General features: G+C 38.9%; 1 long non-coding RNA gene and 1 other non-coding gene across 3 annotated transcripts in view; both read right to left on the reverse strand.

Annotated features, from left to right (window-relative positions):
- Nucleotides 1-312: 312 nt before the first annotated feature.
- LOC145536823 (uncharacterized) overlaps nucleotides 313-16,808 on the reverse strand; it is a 40,195-nt gene continuing 23,699 nt past the window's right edge. For both annotated transcript variants that reach the window (XR_014076025.1, XR_014076024.1), the window contains exons 3-5: nucleotides 4,874-5,071; nucleotides 1,306-1,511; nucleotides 313-929 (exon numbers count right to left, since the gene is read on the reverse strand). This is a non-coding gene — a long non-coding RNA (uncharacterized LOC145536823). The remainder of the gene's footprint in view (nucleotides 930-1,305; nucleotides 1,512-4,873; nucleotides 5,072-16,808) is intronic.
- On the reverse strand, nucleotides 10,562-10,667 carry LOC145537245 (U6 spliceosomal RNA). The gene has a single exon (XR_014076276.1). It is a non-coding gene; the product is annotated as a U6 spliceosomal RNA (small nuclear RNA).

Below are 16,808 nucleotides of genomic sequence, written 5' to 3' on the forward strand. Positions count from 1 at the left end.
ACCTGCACAATTACATCAGTCAGGGTTCTCCAGAGAAACATAATATATATATTTATATTTTAAGGAATTAGAACATGTGATCATGTGATTGTGATTGTGGGGCCTGGCATATCTGAAATCTGTATACCAGGCCAGCAGGCTGCAAACTCAAGAAGAATTGATGCTGCAGTCTTGAGTGGGATCTAGGGCAAACCCCACATGCTGGAAATTAGGCAGAATGTGACATCTCAGCCTTGAGGCAGAATTTCTTCCTCCAGGAAATCTCAGTTTTTTCTCTTATATCCTACAACTAATTGATGAAGCTCACTCACATTATCAAATGTAATCTTTACTTCAAGTCAACTGATTGCATATTTTAACTACATCTAGCATACACCATCACCTATGTAAATGCTTGATTAAATAACTGGATACTATTAACTAGCCAAGTTGATATATAAAATGAACCATCACAGTCCCACTCTTGTCCAGTTGGTATCCATACACATATCTCTAAATAAATACAATAACAAAGTCATTTACAACTGGAAAATATGCTAACTTTTTCACCATAAGAGTATGCAAAGTCTTTGAGTCACTCCTCTCCTTGATATCCTGTAACTCAAATGCTATGATGTAAATTTAATTATCGTTTATGCATCTTATGGAGAAGGCAATGGCAACCCACTCCAGTACTCTTGCCTGGAAAATCCCATGGACGGAGGAGCCTGGTAGGCTGCAGTCCATGGGGTCACGAAGAGTCGGATACGACTGAGCGACTTCACTTTCACTTTTCACTTTCATGCATTGGAGAAGGAAATGGCAACCCACTCCAGCGTTCTTGCCTGGGGAATCCCAAGGACAGAGGAGCCTGGTGGGCTGCCATCTATGGGGTCGCACAGAGTCAGACACGACTGAAGTGACTTAGCAGCAGCAATGCACCTTATGTTCTATGAGGAGACAATGGAGGGAGAAAGACATCTGACATAAATATACACCCAAACATATTCATAAACAATAAGGATTATGTATTCATAACAATTATAGCCTTTTTTTCTGCAACTGGTCACATGGTCATAACTGGTGTTCATAACTACCTTCTTCCACTTCCTAGTCCATATTCCTTTTGACCTTGGCAAGCACCTTAGCTGATTGTGGTTCTATGCCTAATGAAGCCATTCAAACCTTCGTTCCTGAAAGGTTTGAGCCATTAGTAGTCCCACCAAATTGAGTTATTATAGTTTTACATTGATTTTAATCACAAGGATAGTAGTATTAAGAGATGCCTTAAGGAATCTAATGCATTCCATACAAGCTCTTCCTTACCTCCATTATTTTGTAGAGTTCAGTTTCTCCTTAGTAATCAGGATCAATCACTTTAGCCAATAAAGTATCTCCCTTCATTGTCTGTTGATTCAAATGCATGAGGAGCCCAAAGTGGCAAGGTGACACTCTTAACTACAAGTATAATGAAGTCACTGTTCTGTCTCCTGGTGGAAGCATTCCAGTCTTTGGAACTAAGACCTGTAGATCTGCAGAGCATAAGGTTGCAGAGACAGAAAGCAAAATTTATGCTATTGGATAACTATGGTAATAGTAGTGGTGCTACTCCCATTTCCACCCCTTGGTTCCTAGACCCATAAATTTTGGCTATACAAGGAACAGTACCATGTATTGGATGCTGATTTAAGGTATGTACAAATTCCTGGAGAACATGCCTCAGCCCTGCAAATATTGTCACCCAGATGGTACTATAACTGAGCCTTCATACAGCCATTCCATGGTTCTATCAACCCAGCTGCTTCAGGATGATGGGAAACATGGTAAGACTAGTGAATTCCATGAGTATGGCCCCATTGCCACATTTCAAGTACTATGAAATGAGATCCATGATCAGAAGCAATGCTGTTTGGAATACATGGTAGTGGGTAAGGTGTTCTGTAAGTCCACAGAGTGTATTTTGGACAGAAGAACTGAATGGTGGGAGGACAAGTCCATATCTAACGCATTTGCTCCAGTAAAACTAAAGGGCTGTCCCCTCTATGATAGAGGTGGTCAAATGTATTAATAAGCCACCTGCTACCAAATAACTGGCTTGATCACCCTGGAAATTGCGTCTGATCAGAGACAAAGCAATGGTTTCTGCTGCTAACGGACTGAGCACTGAACAGTGGGTGGAGACAAGTTGTCTTTGATGAGTGGAACTTGATGTTTCTAAGCCTATGCATAAATTCCATCCCTATCACCATGGCCACTTTTTTCATGAGTCTCTTGAGCAATGACAGGAGTGGCTGAGGAAATGGCTCATGGCTATCCACAGAACAGATCATCTTATCCACTTGATTATAAAAATCCTCTTCTGCTGATGTCATTCTTTGGTGAGCATTCACACTGGATGCAAATATCTTCAGTTTTGTGAAGGGTTTTGCCCATTCAAAGAGGCTTACCCACATAAGTCTTCCCTGGGCCTCTTCATCACCAATTTTCCAATCATATTCCTTCCAAGCCCCTGCTTACCCATCTAAATCATTGGCTACAGTCTATGAATTGGTATATGCACACTCATACCTTTGACCATTTCTGCTTCAAAGTAAAAATGAACAAGCATATTCACTGCTCAAAGTTCTGTACAATGGAAAGATTTCACTTCATCACTGTCCTTCAGGGATGTCCCACAAACAGGTTGTAGTGGTGGAACAGTCTACTTTTAAGTGTTGCATGCATATCAAGCAGAACCATCTTGATATGCATGCACATCAAGCAGGCCCAAGTTTTCTCTTCTTCAGTCAAATGATTGTAGAGAACTCCCCATGAGGCAATAGATATAGGTTGAGAGAAAGGAGGTAATATAGAAGTAGTAGGGGCCATAAGCATTTGAGACATTTCTTTAATTTACCTGTGCCTTCAGAGCCTGCTAAAGCATAATCTTATATACCACTTCTATTTGCTAGTGGAGTGCCAGTGTGCATAGCCAACATTATGGGCTTGTGGGGGAATCACTATCCACTTCATGATGAGCATCTCAGGTCTCATAGTAATTTTGTGGCTCATGGTTAAGCATTCAGTCTCTACTAAAGCCCAATAGCAAGCAGCTGAAAGCTATTTCTCCAAAGGAGAGTGGTTATCTGCAGGGGCTGGTAGGGTTTTGCTTCAAAATCCTAAGGGTATACACTATGATTGACTTATGAGGTCCTACCAAAGGCCCCAATTAGAATCCCTGTCTGCCACTGACAAATACCACTTCAAGTGACACTGAATCTGCTAGATCATATGACCCTATGGCAGAGCTGTTTGTACAGCAGCCTGAACTTGTTGCAAAGCCTTCTCTTCTTCTGGGCTCCATGCAGAACTAGTGGTTTTTTAGATCACTTGGTAAATGGATAAGAGTAGCACATTCAATGAGAAACGTAACTCCAAAATCCAAAAAGTCTCACCTGGCATTGGGTCTCTATTTTGGTTGTAGGAGGGGTCAGATGCAGCAACTTAGCCATCCTAGGGATATCTTCACATAACACCATTGAGCCCCTAGAAGTTTCACTGAGATAGAAGGCCCCTGAATTTTGTAGGATTTATATCTCACCCTCTGACATGTAAATGTCTTTCCAGTAAGTTTAGAGTACTTTCCACTTCTGGCTCACCAGCTCCAATCAGCACAATGTCATCAATGTAATGAAGTAGTGTGGTGTCTTATAGAAGTAAAAGGCAATAAAGATCTCTATAAAGTATGACAATTAGGACTGGAGCAACTGATATGCTTGCAACAAGACAGTATTGCTGCTTTGGAAGTTGAAAGCAAACTGCTTCTGGTGGTGTTTACTAACAGGCATTGATAAAAGGCATTTGCCAGATCAACAACTGCAATATCCCCAGATATCAAGGGATATATTAATTTTCTCAAGCAAAGAAACCACATCTGGAATAGCAACAGCAATTGGACTCAACACCTGGTTAAAGTTATGGTAATCCATTGTTATTTTCTAAGGCCCACCTGTCTTTTACATAAACCAAATAGGCGAACTAAATGTGGGTGTGGTGGTAATTAACACCTCTGCATCTTTCAAGTCATTAATGGTGGCACTAATCTCTGCAGTTCCTCTAGGAATGTTGTGTTGCTTTTGGTTTCTTATTTTTCTGGTAGAAGCAGTTCTAGTGGCTTCCTCTTGGCCTTTCCTACCATAATAGACCTCACTACATAGGTTAGGGAACCAATGAAAGGATTATGCGAGTTACTGACTATATCTATTCCAACTATGCTTCCCAGATCAGAAAAATAATCACAAGACAGATTTGAGGACCCACTGTGTCACAAGACAGATTTGAGGACCCACTGTGTCCACTGTGAGATGGACCTGAGCTATCCATTATCACTTGATGTGCATGAGCCTTACTCTGACTAGTGGAGTATAGTGTTTTTTTGGGTCTCCTAGAATTAATATTTCAGAGCTCATGATCAATAATTCCTGAAAGTCTAATTATTAATTTTTCCCCAGTGCCCTCTTTACCACTGTAAATAGAATCATTCGTGTATTTAAACCTAATAGATTAGAAAAGCAATTCCAGAAACTCCAGAACCAATTCATAAAACTTATCCTTGGGACTTCCCTAGTGATCCAGTGGTTAAGACTCTATGCTTCCACTGCAGGGAGCACAGGTTCCAACCCTGGTCAGGGAACTGAGATCCCACGTGCTTTGTGGCATGGACAAAACAACAATAACAATAATAAAAATGAAAACTTATCCTTAAGATTCTGTCCTCTCAAGCCAAACTGTACATTTGTCATGGTTTTTCAGATAAACAGAACAAATAGGACATAATTTTATATATGTATAACATTATATACAATGTGTAAATATATTTATAATAAGATCTTTATCTTAAGGAACTGGCTCACACAATTGCAGGGACTGTCAATCATAAATCCATAGAGCAGGCCATCAGGCAGGAAACTGCAAGAAGTGATGCTGCAATTTTGAGGTAGAATTCTTTCTCCTCCAAGAAACTTCAGGTCTTCTCTTAAGACTTTCAACTGATTGGTGAGGTCCACCCACATTATTTAAGGCTTCCCAGGTGGCTCAGTGGTAAAGAATCCGCCTGTCAATGCAGGAGACACAAGTTCAGTCCCTGGGTCAGGAAGATCCCCTAGAGAAGGAAATGACAACCCATTCCAGTATTCTTGCCTGGAAATGTCATGGACAGAGGAACCTGGCAGGCTAGAATTTCTGTTATTGCATCTTTGCTCAGACAAAACTGAGCAACTGAGCATACACAAAAGCAACCACATTAATTAGGGTAATCTTTAAGTCGCCTAATTGTAGATGTTAACCACATCTGTAAAATACCTTCACAGCAACATCTAGATTAGTATTCTATTAAAAAACTGGGTAGTATAGCCTAGCCAAGTTAATAATTAAGATTAACCACCACTGCACTCTATATTCACTTTCTCAGTCTTATTTTTCTCTAATTTGTCTGATATAACACATTCTATATTTTCTTTAGATATTTCGAGTTTTGTCTATCTCCCCCAACTTCAATGTACTCTTCAGAATGCAGGAAATTTTGTCTTCTTTGTTCACTCTTGTCACACAGCTCCTAGAATAGTGTCTGGCACATATTGTGGAGTAAATAAATATTTGTGCACTGAACTAACTGCTATTCAGAAAGTGAGTCAATATTCAGTAAAATTGAAGATATGTACAAACCAGTGGTTATCAGTGGGGAGGAGTAAGCAGTGGGGGGGGCAATATAGTAAGCAATATAGGGATAAAGGATTAAGAGGTACAAACTATTGGGCATAAAATAAACTACATGGATATAATGAACAACACCAGGAGTATAACCAATATTTTATAATAACTATAAATAGAATATAACCTTTAAAAATTGTGAATCACTATATTGTCCATCTGTAACATATAACATTATAATCAATAATAGTTCGATTTTAAAATAGGGTTAAAATGATCTGAAGCAAATATGAAAAATGTCAACATTCAGTTAAGTCTAGATAATAAAAACATGGGTGTCTGATTTTTTGTCCTTTTGTGTATTTGAGATAATAACTGGTAATAAAAATATAATGGTAGAGAATGTCCAGATTCAAATAGCAACAATAAAAACCCTAAGGACTTAAAAATATGAAATTTAAAAGATCTGTATGAAGAAATCTTTTATATACTTTTGACAATCACAGAGTCTTCAATGTTCTGTTACCGGATGGGACTACTCATAGTACAAAGATGTTCTTTCTTGTATGTACTACTATATAAGTTTAATTTGCTATTTTAAAGACAATAGAATTTTTTGAAACTGAACAAACTGATTCTTAAGCTAATATAAAGAAAAACTCATATCAAGAAAAGTAAGAAAAATTCTGGAAAAAATACTAATGAGGAGGAAATTGGTCTTATGAGCTATTAAAGTATATTATAAAGATACAGAAATTAAAAGAGCTGTGTGGTACTGATATATGAATTAAATGCCCAAATCTTACTTCATCAATGACCACTTTTCTCTATTCTGCTGTAACTTCCTATTCTAAGCCACTGTTGTCTCTCACCTAGGTTACTACAATATCCTTGTAAATGTTCTCCCTACTTGCACCCTGCACACTACCCCATCATACAGTCCATTCTTCACACAGCAGCCAAAGTGATCTTTTGAAAGCACAGACTATGTCATTCCTCTGCTAGAAACCATGAAGAGATAGTCACATCAGTGGAAAAAAGAGTTTAGAAATAGGTTCAAATACATAAAAGAGATTGATATATGATAAAGGTAAAATTTTATATCAGTGGAGAAAAGGTTTATTATTTATTTATTATTTAATAAATGGTGTTGGGACAATTAACTAGTCATTTAAAAAAATAAAATGGGCTCCTGGATTCACTCTTTTCCCTACAAAGGAGTTTTTGAATGTTATATTAAAAAATGAAACCTTTAAAACTAATTTACTACCTTGTGTGGGAAGGAACAGGTAGTGACTGTGTAGGAGTACCATGGATACTGTTCATGTTCTATTTATTGATCTGGATGCTGGTTACAGGGAAGTATTCCATTTACAAAAATTCATTGAACTACATTTATGACACATGTGATAATAACCACTTTTCTGTACATTATATTTTAATAAAAAAATTTTTACATAAGCAAAATAATGAAGTTACTAGAGAAAAGATTGATGAATTTGACTATATAAAAATCATGGGCTTTTTTTCCTGCATGGGAAAATTGCTATAAATAAAGTCAAAAGGCACATGAGAAACTGGGGAATAGTTTGTAACACATAACAAACAATTAATTTCCTTAATATATAGTTAGTAAGGGAAACGACCAAAATCACTTAATAGAAAAATGGGCAAGGGAATTCCCCAATACTCCAGTAGTTAGGACTCAACACATTCACTGTCAAGAGCCTGGAACTAGGTTGGGTAACTAGAATCCCAAAGTCTCCAACAAAAAGAAAGAAAAATGGACAAAATATATGTTAACACTCATAGTAAAGTATACAAATAAGTTTTCTTTAAAACTTTTTATTTTGTATTGGAATATAGCCCATTAACAATGCTGTGATCGTTTCAGATGAACAACAAAGAGACTCAGTCATGCATATGTGCATGTATCCGTTCTCCCTCAAACTCCCCACCCATCCAGCCTGCCACGTAGCATTGAGCAGAGTTCCCTGTGTTATACAATAGGCCCTTGTTGGTCATCCATTTTAAATGTAGCCATGTGTATGTGTCCATCCCAAACTCCCTAGCTATCCCTTCCCCTCTTTCCCTTCCCCCAGCAATCACAAGCTTGTTCTCTAAATCTGTGAGTGTGTTTCTGTTTCGTAAATAGTTGTTTGTATTAATTTTTTAGATTCCACACATAAGCCATGTCATATGTTTGTCTTTCTCTGTCTGGCTTACTTCACTCAGTATAACACTTCCCAGGTCTATCCATGTTGCGTAAATGGTATTATTTCATTCTTTTTATGTCTGAGTTATATTTCTCTAACTCTGTTTTTCTTTCTCAAGATTGCTTTGGCCATTCAGGGTCTGTTGTGTCAACAGACAAATTTTAAAATTTTTTGTTCTAGTTCTGTGAAAAATGCCATTAGTAATTTGATAGGCATTGCATTGACTCTCTATATTGCCTCAGGTAGTAAAGTCATTTTGAAAATATTCATTCTTCCAATCCATGAATATGATATATCTTTCCATCTGTTTGTGTCTTATTCAATTACTTTCATTAGCATCTTACAGTTTTCAGAGTATGGGTCTTTTGTATTCTTCAGCAGGTTTATTCCTAGGTATTTTATTCTTTTTGATGAGTAAATGGTTTTTATTTTTCAACTTGTTGATGTAGTGTACCACATTGATTGATTTGTGGATATTGAAAAATCCTTGCATCGCTGGGATAAATCCCACTTGCTCATGGTATATAATCTTTTTAATGTATTGTTGGATTCAAAACACTAGTAATGTGCAAAGGATTTCTGCATCTATGTTCATCAGGGATGTTGGCCTGCAATTTTCTTCTTCTGTGTGTGGTATCTTTGGCTAGTTTTGCTATCAGCATGATGGTGGCCTCATAGAATAAATTTGGAAGTTTTCCTTCTCGGCAATATTTTGGAACAGTTCCAGAAGGATAGGTGTTAATTCTCTAAATGTTTGATAGAATTCACCTGTGAAGCCATCAGGTTCTGGACTTTGGTTTTTTGGGAATTTTTCATCACAGCTTCAATTCAGTGCTTGTGATTGGTCTTTTCATATTTTCTATTTCTTCCTGGTTCAGTCTTGGAAGACTGTATCCTTCTAAGAATTTGTCCATTTCTTCCAGGTGGTCCGTTTTATTGGCATACAGTTGCTTTCTTATGTTGTTTTGTTATTTCTGTGGTGCAAGTTGTAACTTCTGCTTTTTCATTTCTAATTTTATTGATTTGGGCCCTCTCCCTTTTTTCCCTGATGAGTCTGGCTAAAGGTTTATCAATTACGTTTATCTTTTCAGTGAAGCAACTTTTAGTTTCATTGATCTTTGCAATTGTTTTCTATGCCTCTATTACATTTATTTCTGCTCTGATCTTTATGATTTATTTTCCTTCACTATCTTTAGGTTTTGTTTGTTCTTTGTCTAGTTGTTTTAGGTGTAAGGTTAGATTATCTATTTGATATTTTTCTTCTTTCTTGAGGTAAGATTGTATTGTTATAAACTTTCCTCTTAGAATTGCTTTTGCTGAATCCCATAGATTTTGGACTATTGTGCTTTCGTTTACAAATATAAATGAAAATTACATTTTCATTTCCATTTGTCTATAGGTGTTTTCTGATTTTCTCTTTGATTTCTTCACTGATCCATCGCTAGTTTAGTAGTGTATTGTTTACTTGCCACGTATTTGTGCATGCGTGTGTGTGTGTGTGTCACCCCATGAACTGTAGCCACCAACCTCCTCTGTCCCTGGGATTTCCCGGGCAGGAATACTTGAGTAGAATGTCATTTTATTCTCCAGGGGATCCTCCCAACCCAGAGATTGAATCTGAGTCTCTCACATTGATAGGCAGATTCTTTACCACTGAACCACTTCATGAATCATAGCCTAGTCATATCAAAAGGGCTTGTGTAACTCAAAAAAGCTATGAACCATGATGCACAGGGCCACTAAAGATGGATGGTTGAAAATGAAGAGTTCTGACAAAACATGGCCCACTGGAGAAGGAAATGGCAAACCACTCCAGGATTCTTGTCTGGAGAACACTTTGGACAGTATGAAAAGCAAAAAGATATTACACTGGAAGGTTAGCCCTCCAGGTCAGAAGGTGTCCAATATGCTACTGGGGAAGAGTGAAGGGCAATTACTAATAGCTCCAGTAAGACTGAAGCAGCTGGGCCAAAGTGGGAAAAACGCTCAGCTGTGGATGTGTCTGGTGGTGAAAGTAAAGTCTGATGCTGTAAAGAACAATATTGCTTAGGAAACTGGAATGTTAGGTCCATGAATGGTAAATTGGATGTAGTCAACCAGGAGATGGCAAGGTTGAGTATCAACATCTTAGGGATCAGTGAACTAAAATGGACAGGAATGGGTTCAATTCCTGGTTTGGGAAGATCCCTTGGAGAAAGGCACAGGAAAACCACTCCAGTATTCTCACCTGGAGAATGCTGGACAGAAGAGCCTGCCGAGCTACAACCTATGGGGTTGCAAAGAGTTGGACACCATTGAGTGACTAACACTTATTTACTTACTTACTTACCACTTTAATGGCAGAAAGTGAATAGGAACTAAAGAGAGTCTCTTTTTAAAAATTTATTTTTAATTGAAGGATACTTGGTTAACAATATTGTGTTGGTTTCTACCATACATCAACAAGTCATAGGTGTACATATGTGCCCTCTCTCTTAAAACTTCCTCCCACTTTCCACCCCATAGCACCCATCTTAGGTTGTCACAGAGCCCTGGTTTGAGTTTCCTGAGTCATATAGCAAATTCCCACTGACTATCTATTTTACATATGGTAGTAGATATTTTTCCATGGTACTCTCTCCATTCATCCTACCCTTTCCTTCCCCCTCACTGTGTCCACAAGTCTGTTCTCTATGTCTAAAAATATGGAATGCTTCAGAAATTTGTGTGTCATCCTTGCACAGGTGCCATGTTAATCTTCTCTGTACATTCCAAATTTAGTATATGTGCTGCCAAAGTGACCACTAAAGACCCTCTTGATGGGTGAAAGAGGAGAGTGAAAAGCTGGCTTGAAACTCAACATTAAAAAAATTAAGATCATGGCATCCATCCCATCATGTCATGGCAAACAGAAGGGGAAAACGTGGAAACAGTGACAGATTTTATTTTCTTGGGCTCCAAAATCACTGCAGATGTTGACTGCCGCTATGGAATTAAAAGATGCTTGCTCCTTGGAAGGAAAGCTATGTCAAACCAGACATCCGTACATGACTACTGGAAAAACCATAGCTTTGACTATGCAGACCTTTTTTATTTATTTTGTTTTTATTTTCATTATTCTAGGAGGTGCTTCAAAAAAGATCTTACTGTGATTTATGTCAGAGTGTTTTCCCTATGTTTTCCTCCAAGAGTTTTATAGTGTCTGGTCTTACATTTGTTGTTGTTGCTATTGTTCAGTCACTAAGTCATGTCTGACTCTTTGTGACCCCATGGACTGCAGCATGCCAGGCTTCCCCGTCCTTCACTATCTCCCGGAGTTTGCTCACACTCATGTCCATTGAGTCGGTGATACCATCCAACCATCTCACCCACAGTTGCCCACTTCTCCTCCTGTCCTCAATCTTTCCCAGCATCAGGATCTTTTCCAATGAGTCGGCTCTTCCCATCAGGTGGCCAAAGTATTGGAGCTTCAGCTTCAGCATCAGTCCCTTCAATGAATATTCAGGGTTGATTTCCTTTAGGATTGACTGGTTTGATCTCCTTGATTTCTAAGGGACTTTCAAGAGTCTTCTCCAGAGCCACAGTTTGAAAGCACCAATTCTTGGGAAAGCGTCAATTCCTTGGCACTCAGCTTTCTTTATTGTCCAACTCTCATATCTGTACAAGACTACTGGAAAAACCATAGCTTTGACTATGCAGACCTTTTTAGGTCTTAATCCATTTTGACTTTATTTTTATGTATGGTGCTAGGTAGTATTCTAGTTTCATTCTTTTACATGTAGCTATCCAGATTTACCAGCCCCACTTATTAAAGATACTCTCTTTTTTCCATTGTTCATTCTTGCCTCCTTTGTCATAGATTAGGTGACCATAGGTACATGGGTTTATCTCTGGGCTTTCTATCCTGTACTGTTGATTTATATTTCTGTTTTTGTGCCAGTACCATACTGTTTTAATTACTGTAGCTTTTTAGTATAATTTGAAGTTGGGAAGCCTGTTTCTTCCTGCTCCATTTTTCTTTCTCAAGAGTACTTTGACACTTGGAGTCTTCTGTGTTTCCATACAAATCATAAAAAAATTTTGTTCTAATTCTGTAAAGAATGCCATTGATAATTTGATAGGAATTACATTTAATCTGTAGATTTCTTTGGGTAGTATATTCATTTTCACTATATTGATTCTTCCAATCCAAGAACATGGTTTATTTCTCCATCCATTTGTGTCCTCTTTGATTTCTTTCATCAGAGTATTATAATTTTATAAGTATAGATCTTTTGCTTCCTTAGGTAGATTTATTCCTAGGCATTTTTTTCTTGTGAGAGTAAATGGGATTGTTTCCTTAATTTCTCTGCCTTTTTGTTAGTGTATAGGAATGCAAGAGATTTCATGCATTAGTTTTGTATCCTGCAAATTTACCAAATTCACTGATTAGATCCAATAGTTTTCTGGTGGAATTTTTAGGATTTTCTATGTATAGTAGCATGTCATCTGCAAACAGTGACAGTTTATGTGTCTTTTCTTTGGACATATCCTTTCTCTTTAATACAATGGTATTATTTTGGATACCATAGTTTGTTTCCCCCTTTTTTCATTCTGTCCCTCTGTCATGACTGTAAACTGAACTTTGGTGGGAGACAATTAGGCCTTTAAGTGTTTATAGTCGGTGCCATCTTCCCATATTATGTTGCTGCTTACCTTATTCTGTGTGAGTTGTATGCCATACTTCTAAGGCTCCCTTTCCTTTTTCATAAGTTTGTGAATCGGTTCTAGCTATCCCTTAGGTATACCATGATCCTTGTTGTTGATTTCAAAGATCCAAAGGATGGTAGACTTTGTTAGAAAGCAGATCAAGAAGTGTGAAAGCCTTAAATACACGGAAGAATATGGCTGCTTTTACGATTAAGGTTGCGGGGTGGGGGGGGACAGTAAATAAATTACCAAGAATTCAAACGAAAAAGTCAGAACAAAAAAACAATACACTAAAAGAGACTGTGGCAGTAATGTCTTGGCTTTGAGAATCTGGTTGACACAGCAACAGCTTAAAGATGTTGGCAGCAGGCAGAGAAAGTACAGCGTGTTGTAAATGAGCAGAGAATCACAGCCTAGGAGACCATTTTAGATTTATAAATGTCAGAAAGCAAACCAGAGGTTTATCAGGAAATAAAGATTGAGAAGGCTTAAGATCTTAGAGGCCCAATTTGGCTTATATGGAAAGGAAAAGAGGGATAACCCCACCCCCCAAATGACCCCAAGCCTAAAAGCTTTTTGGTATAGAGTAGGAAAAAGGAGGGTATATGCTCTATTATTAGGTCAAGGAAGATAACTCAGATCAAAGAGATTTAACAGAAATAGAAACATGAGAGTAAACTGGAATGACCTCTCATTGCCCCTCCTCTTCCCACAAACTAGCCCAGGTCCAAAAAACTATTGAGGAGCCCTCTGAGTATTACAGGCAAAGTGTCATTAATAAGAGCAGATTACAGTCATTTTCATGACAGATTACAAAATATTCAGGAAAAAAATCAAGAGAGAAAGACCACAATGAGCAGCATAGGATACTTCAGGCATTATTTAGTGAGTTTCAGGAGACACCACTTGTAACTGGGGAAGCAGGTATAGTTTGGAGCAAGGAGGAAGATGCCCATAACACTTAGGGAGCTAGAGCTCTAAGGGAAGAGGAGAAAAGATGAAATCACTAAACTAGGATTTCAATATGTATGGATCTGGTGTGGGTTAGATAATGGAATGATGCAAAGATATCACCTGAAAGAAATTCTTCTATTCAGGGATGTGAAGATGGATAGTTCAGTTCAGTTCAGTCGCTCAGTCGTGTCCGACTCTTTGCGACCCCATGAATCACGGCACACCAGGCCTCCCTGTCCATCACCAACTCCCGGAGTTTACCCAAACCCATGTCCATCGAGTCGGAGATTCCATCCAACCATCTCATCCTCTGTCGTCCCCTTCTCCTCCTGCCCTCAATCTTTCCCAGCATCAGGGTCTTTTCCAATGAGTCAACTTTTCACATGAGGTGGCCAAAGTATTGGAGTTTCAGTTTCAACATCAGTCCTTCCAATGAACACCCAGGACTGATCTCCTTTAGGATGGACTGGTTGGATCTCCTTGCAGTCCAAGGGACTCTCAAGAGTCTTCCCCAACACCACAGTTCAAAAGCATCAATTCTGCGGCACTCAGCTTTCTTCACCGTCCAACTCTCACATCCATACATGACCACTGGAAAAACCATAGTCTTGACTAGACGGACCTTTGTTGGCAAAGTAATGTCTCTGCTTTTAAATACGCTATCTAGGTTGGTCATAACCTTCCTTCCAAGGAGTAAGCGTCTTTTAATTTCATGGCTGCAATCACCATCTGCAGTGATTTTGGAGCCCCCCAAAATAAAGTGTGACACTGTTTCCACTGTTTCCCCATCTATTTCCCATGAACTGATGGGGCCAGACGCCATGATCTTAGTTTTTTGAATGTTGAGCTTTAAGCCAACTTTCTCACTCTCCTCTTTCACTTTCATCAAGAGGCTCTTTAGTTCTTCTTCACTTTCTGCCATAAGGGTGGTGTCATCTGTATATCTGAGATTATTGATATTTCTCCTGGCAATCTTGATTCCAGCTTGTGTTTCTTCCAGCTCATCGTTTCTCATGATGTACTCTGCATATAAGTTAAATAAGCAGGGTGACAATATACAGCCTTGACGTACTCCTTTTCATATTTGGAACCAGTCTGTTGTTCCATGTCCAGTTCTAACTGTTGCTTCCTGACCTGTATACAGGTTTCTCAAGAGACAGGTCAGATGGTCTGGTATTCCCATCTCTTTCAGAATTTTCCAGTTTATTGTGATCCACACAGTCAAAGGCTTTGGCATAGTCAATAAAGCAGAAATAGATGTTTTTCTGGAACTCTCTTGCTTTTTCGATGATCCAGCGGATGTTGGCAATTTGATCTCTGGCTCCTCTGCCTTTTCTAAAACCAGCTTGAACATCTGGAAGTTCACGGTTCACGTATTGCTGAAGCCTGGCTTGGAGAATTTTAAGCATTACTTTACTAGCGTGTGAGATGAGTGCAATTGTGTGGTAGTTTGACCATTCTTTGGCATTGCCTTTCTTTGGGATTGGAATGAAAACTGACGTTTTCCAGTCCTGTGGCCACTGCTGACTTTTCCAGATTTGCTGGCATATTGAGTGCAGCACTTTCACAGCATCATCTTTCAGGATTTGAAATAGCTCAACTGGAATTCCATCACCTCCACTAGCTTTGTTTGTAGTGATGCTTTCTAAGGCCCACTTGACTTCACATTCCAGGATGTCTGGCTCTAGGTGAGGTGAAGATGGATAAGATAGCTTTTTTAAAATAAATTAATTTATTTTAGTTGGGGGCTAATTACTTTACAATATTGTAGTGGTTTTTGTCATACATTGAAATGAATCAGCCCTGGGTTTACATGTGTTCCCCATAAGATAGTTTTATTTGAACTGTGAATGCTTTCTGCAGACCTAGAACTTTTCTTCTTTTTAATATTTATTTATTTATTTCTAGCTGTGCTGGGCCTTTGTTGCTGCACCCAGGCCTTTGTCAGTTCCAGTGAGTGGGGACTACTCTTAGTTGCAGTTCATGGGCTTCTCACTGTAGTGGTTTCTCTTATTGCAGAGTATGGGCTCTAGGGTGTGTGGGCTCAGTAGTTGTGGTGCTGGGCTCAGTAGTTGTGGTATATGGGCTTACTTGCTCTATGGCATGTGGGCTCTTCCTGGAGCAGGGATTGAACTTGTATCTCCTGCACTGGGAGGCGCATTCTTAACCACTCCACCAGGGAAGCCCCTAGAACTTCTTTTCTTTACAGTTCTTACTGTGGGAGGAATCCCCTAAGGTAAAGCCTGGAGTATGTTAAGAAAACAAATGTCTAAAACACAAAACAAAGAGAAGGAAAAGGAAAGACAAAAGACAATATGGTCCAGCAAATAGTGTTAGCATTACGCATGGTAGGGAATGTACAGAATCTTAAGAAATAAACCGGGGAGAAATAGGAGGAAATAGAAATAGAAGCATATGCCACTACTTCTGGGGGGAGATTGCAAAAGAATGTTATACTACAGGTTATTAAAAACCAAAGGGAATGCAAGGTTTCAGGAAAGAAGACATGACAGCAGCTACACTGGTACTCACTGAGTGGGTGAGTGCCTTTGGAAGTTATCAACAGCAGCCCCTTTGGTTTAGGAATTTGTCAAGGGTGCTTTCCTTATTGGGTTATTTGTGAGAACAAGGGATGAACCTTCCTTAAAAGGCAGGTTTTGTAGTCTGAAGGAACCTGGAGCAGAGAGTGATAACAGCAGTCACTGTGACATAGAGCAAAATCCTTGGTATCTTGCTGGGGGCAGAGATGTATATATAGATGAGCAAGAGACTGATACTGTGAAGACTGTTAGGCCATAAATTTCACTCAGACAGGATCTTTTATAAATGTAAGGTACCTTCTTATAACTGGAGGAAGGTATGGCAATCTACTCCAGTATTCTTGCACAGAGAATTCCATGGACAGAAGAGCCTTGGATCACAAAGTGTAGGACATGACTAAAGCTACTTAGCATGCACCTTCTCAAACAGGAAGTAGATGAGATTGTTAGGAATACAAGAGTCAAAGGGAAATGAAAATGAAAATACAGTTGACCCTTGAACAACACGAGGTTTAGGGGCAACAACACTCCCCTCAGTCAAAAATACAGATATACATTTACAGCTGGAACCAATTCCTTATCCATGGTTCTACATCTTGATCCAACCACCCTTGGATTGTATCATGTACCATATGCATGAGTGCATGCTAAGTTGCTTCAGTCGTGTCCAACTCTTTGCAACTCCATGGACTGTAGCCTGCCAGGCTCCTCTGCCCATGGGATTCTTCAGTCAAGAATACTGGAGTGGGTTGCCATGCCCTCC

This window comes from Giraffa tippelskirchi, chromosome X (genome assembly GCF_054371585.1).
Source record: "Giraffa tippelskirchi isolate mGirTip1 chromosome X, T2T-mGirTip1v1.2.pri, whole genome shotgun sequence".
Classification (NCBI taxonomy): domain Eukaryota; kingdom Metazoa; phylum Chordata; class Mammalia; order Artiodactyla; family Giraffidae; genus Giraffa; species Giraffa tippelskirchi.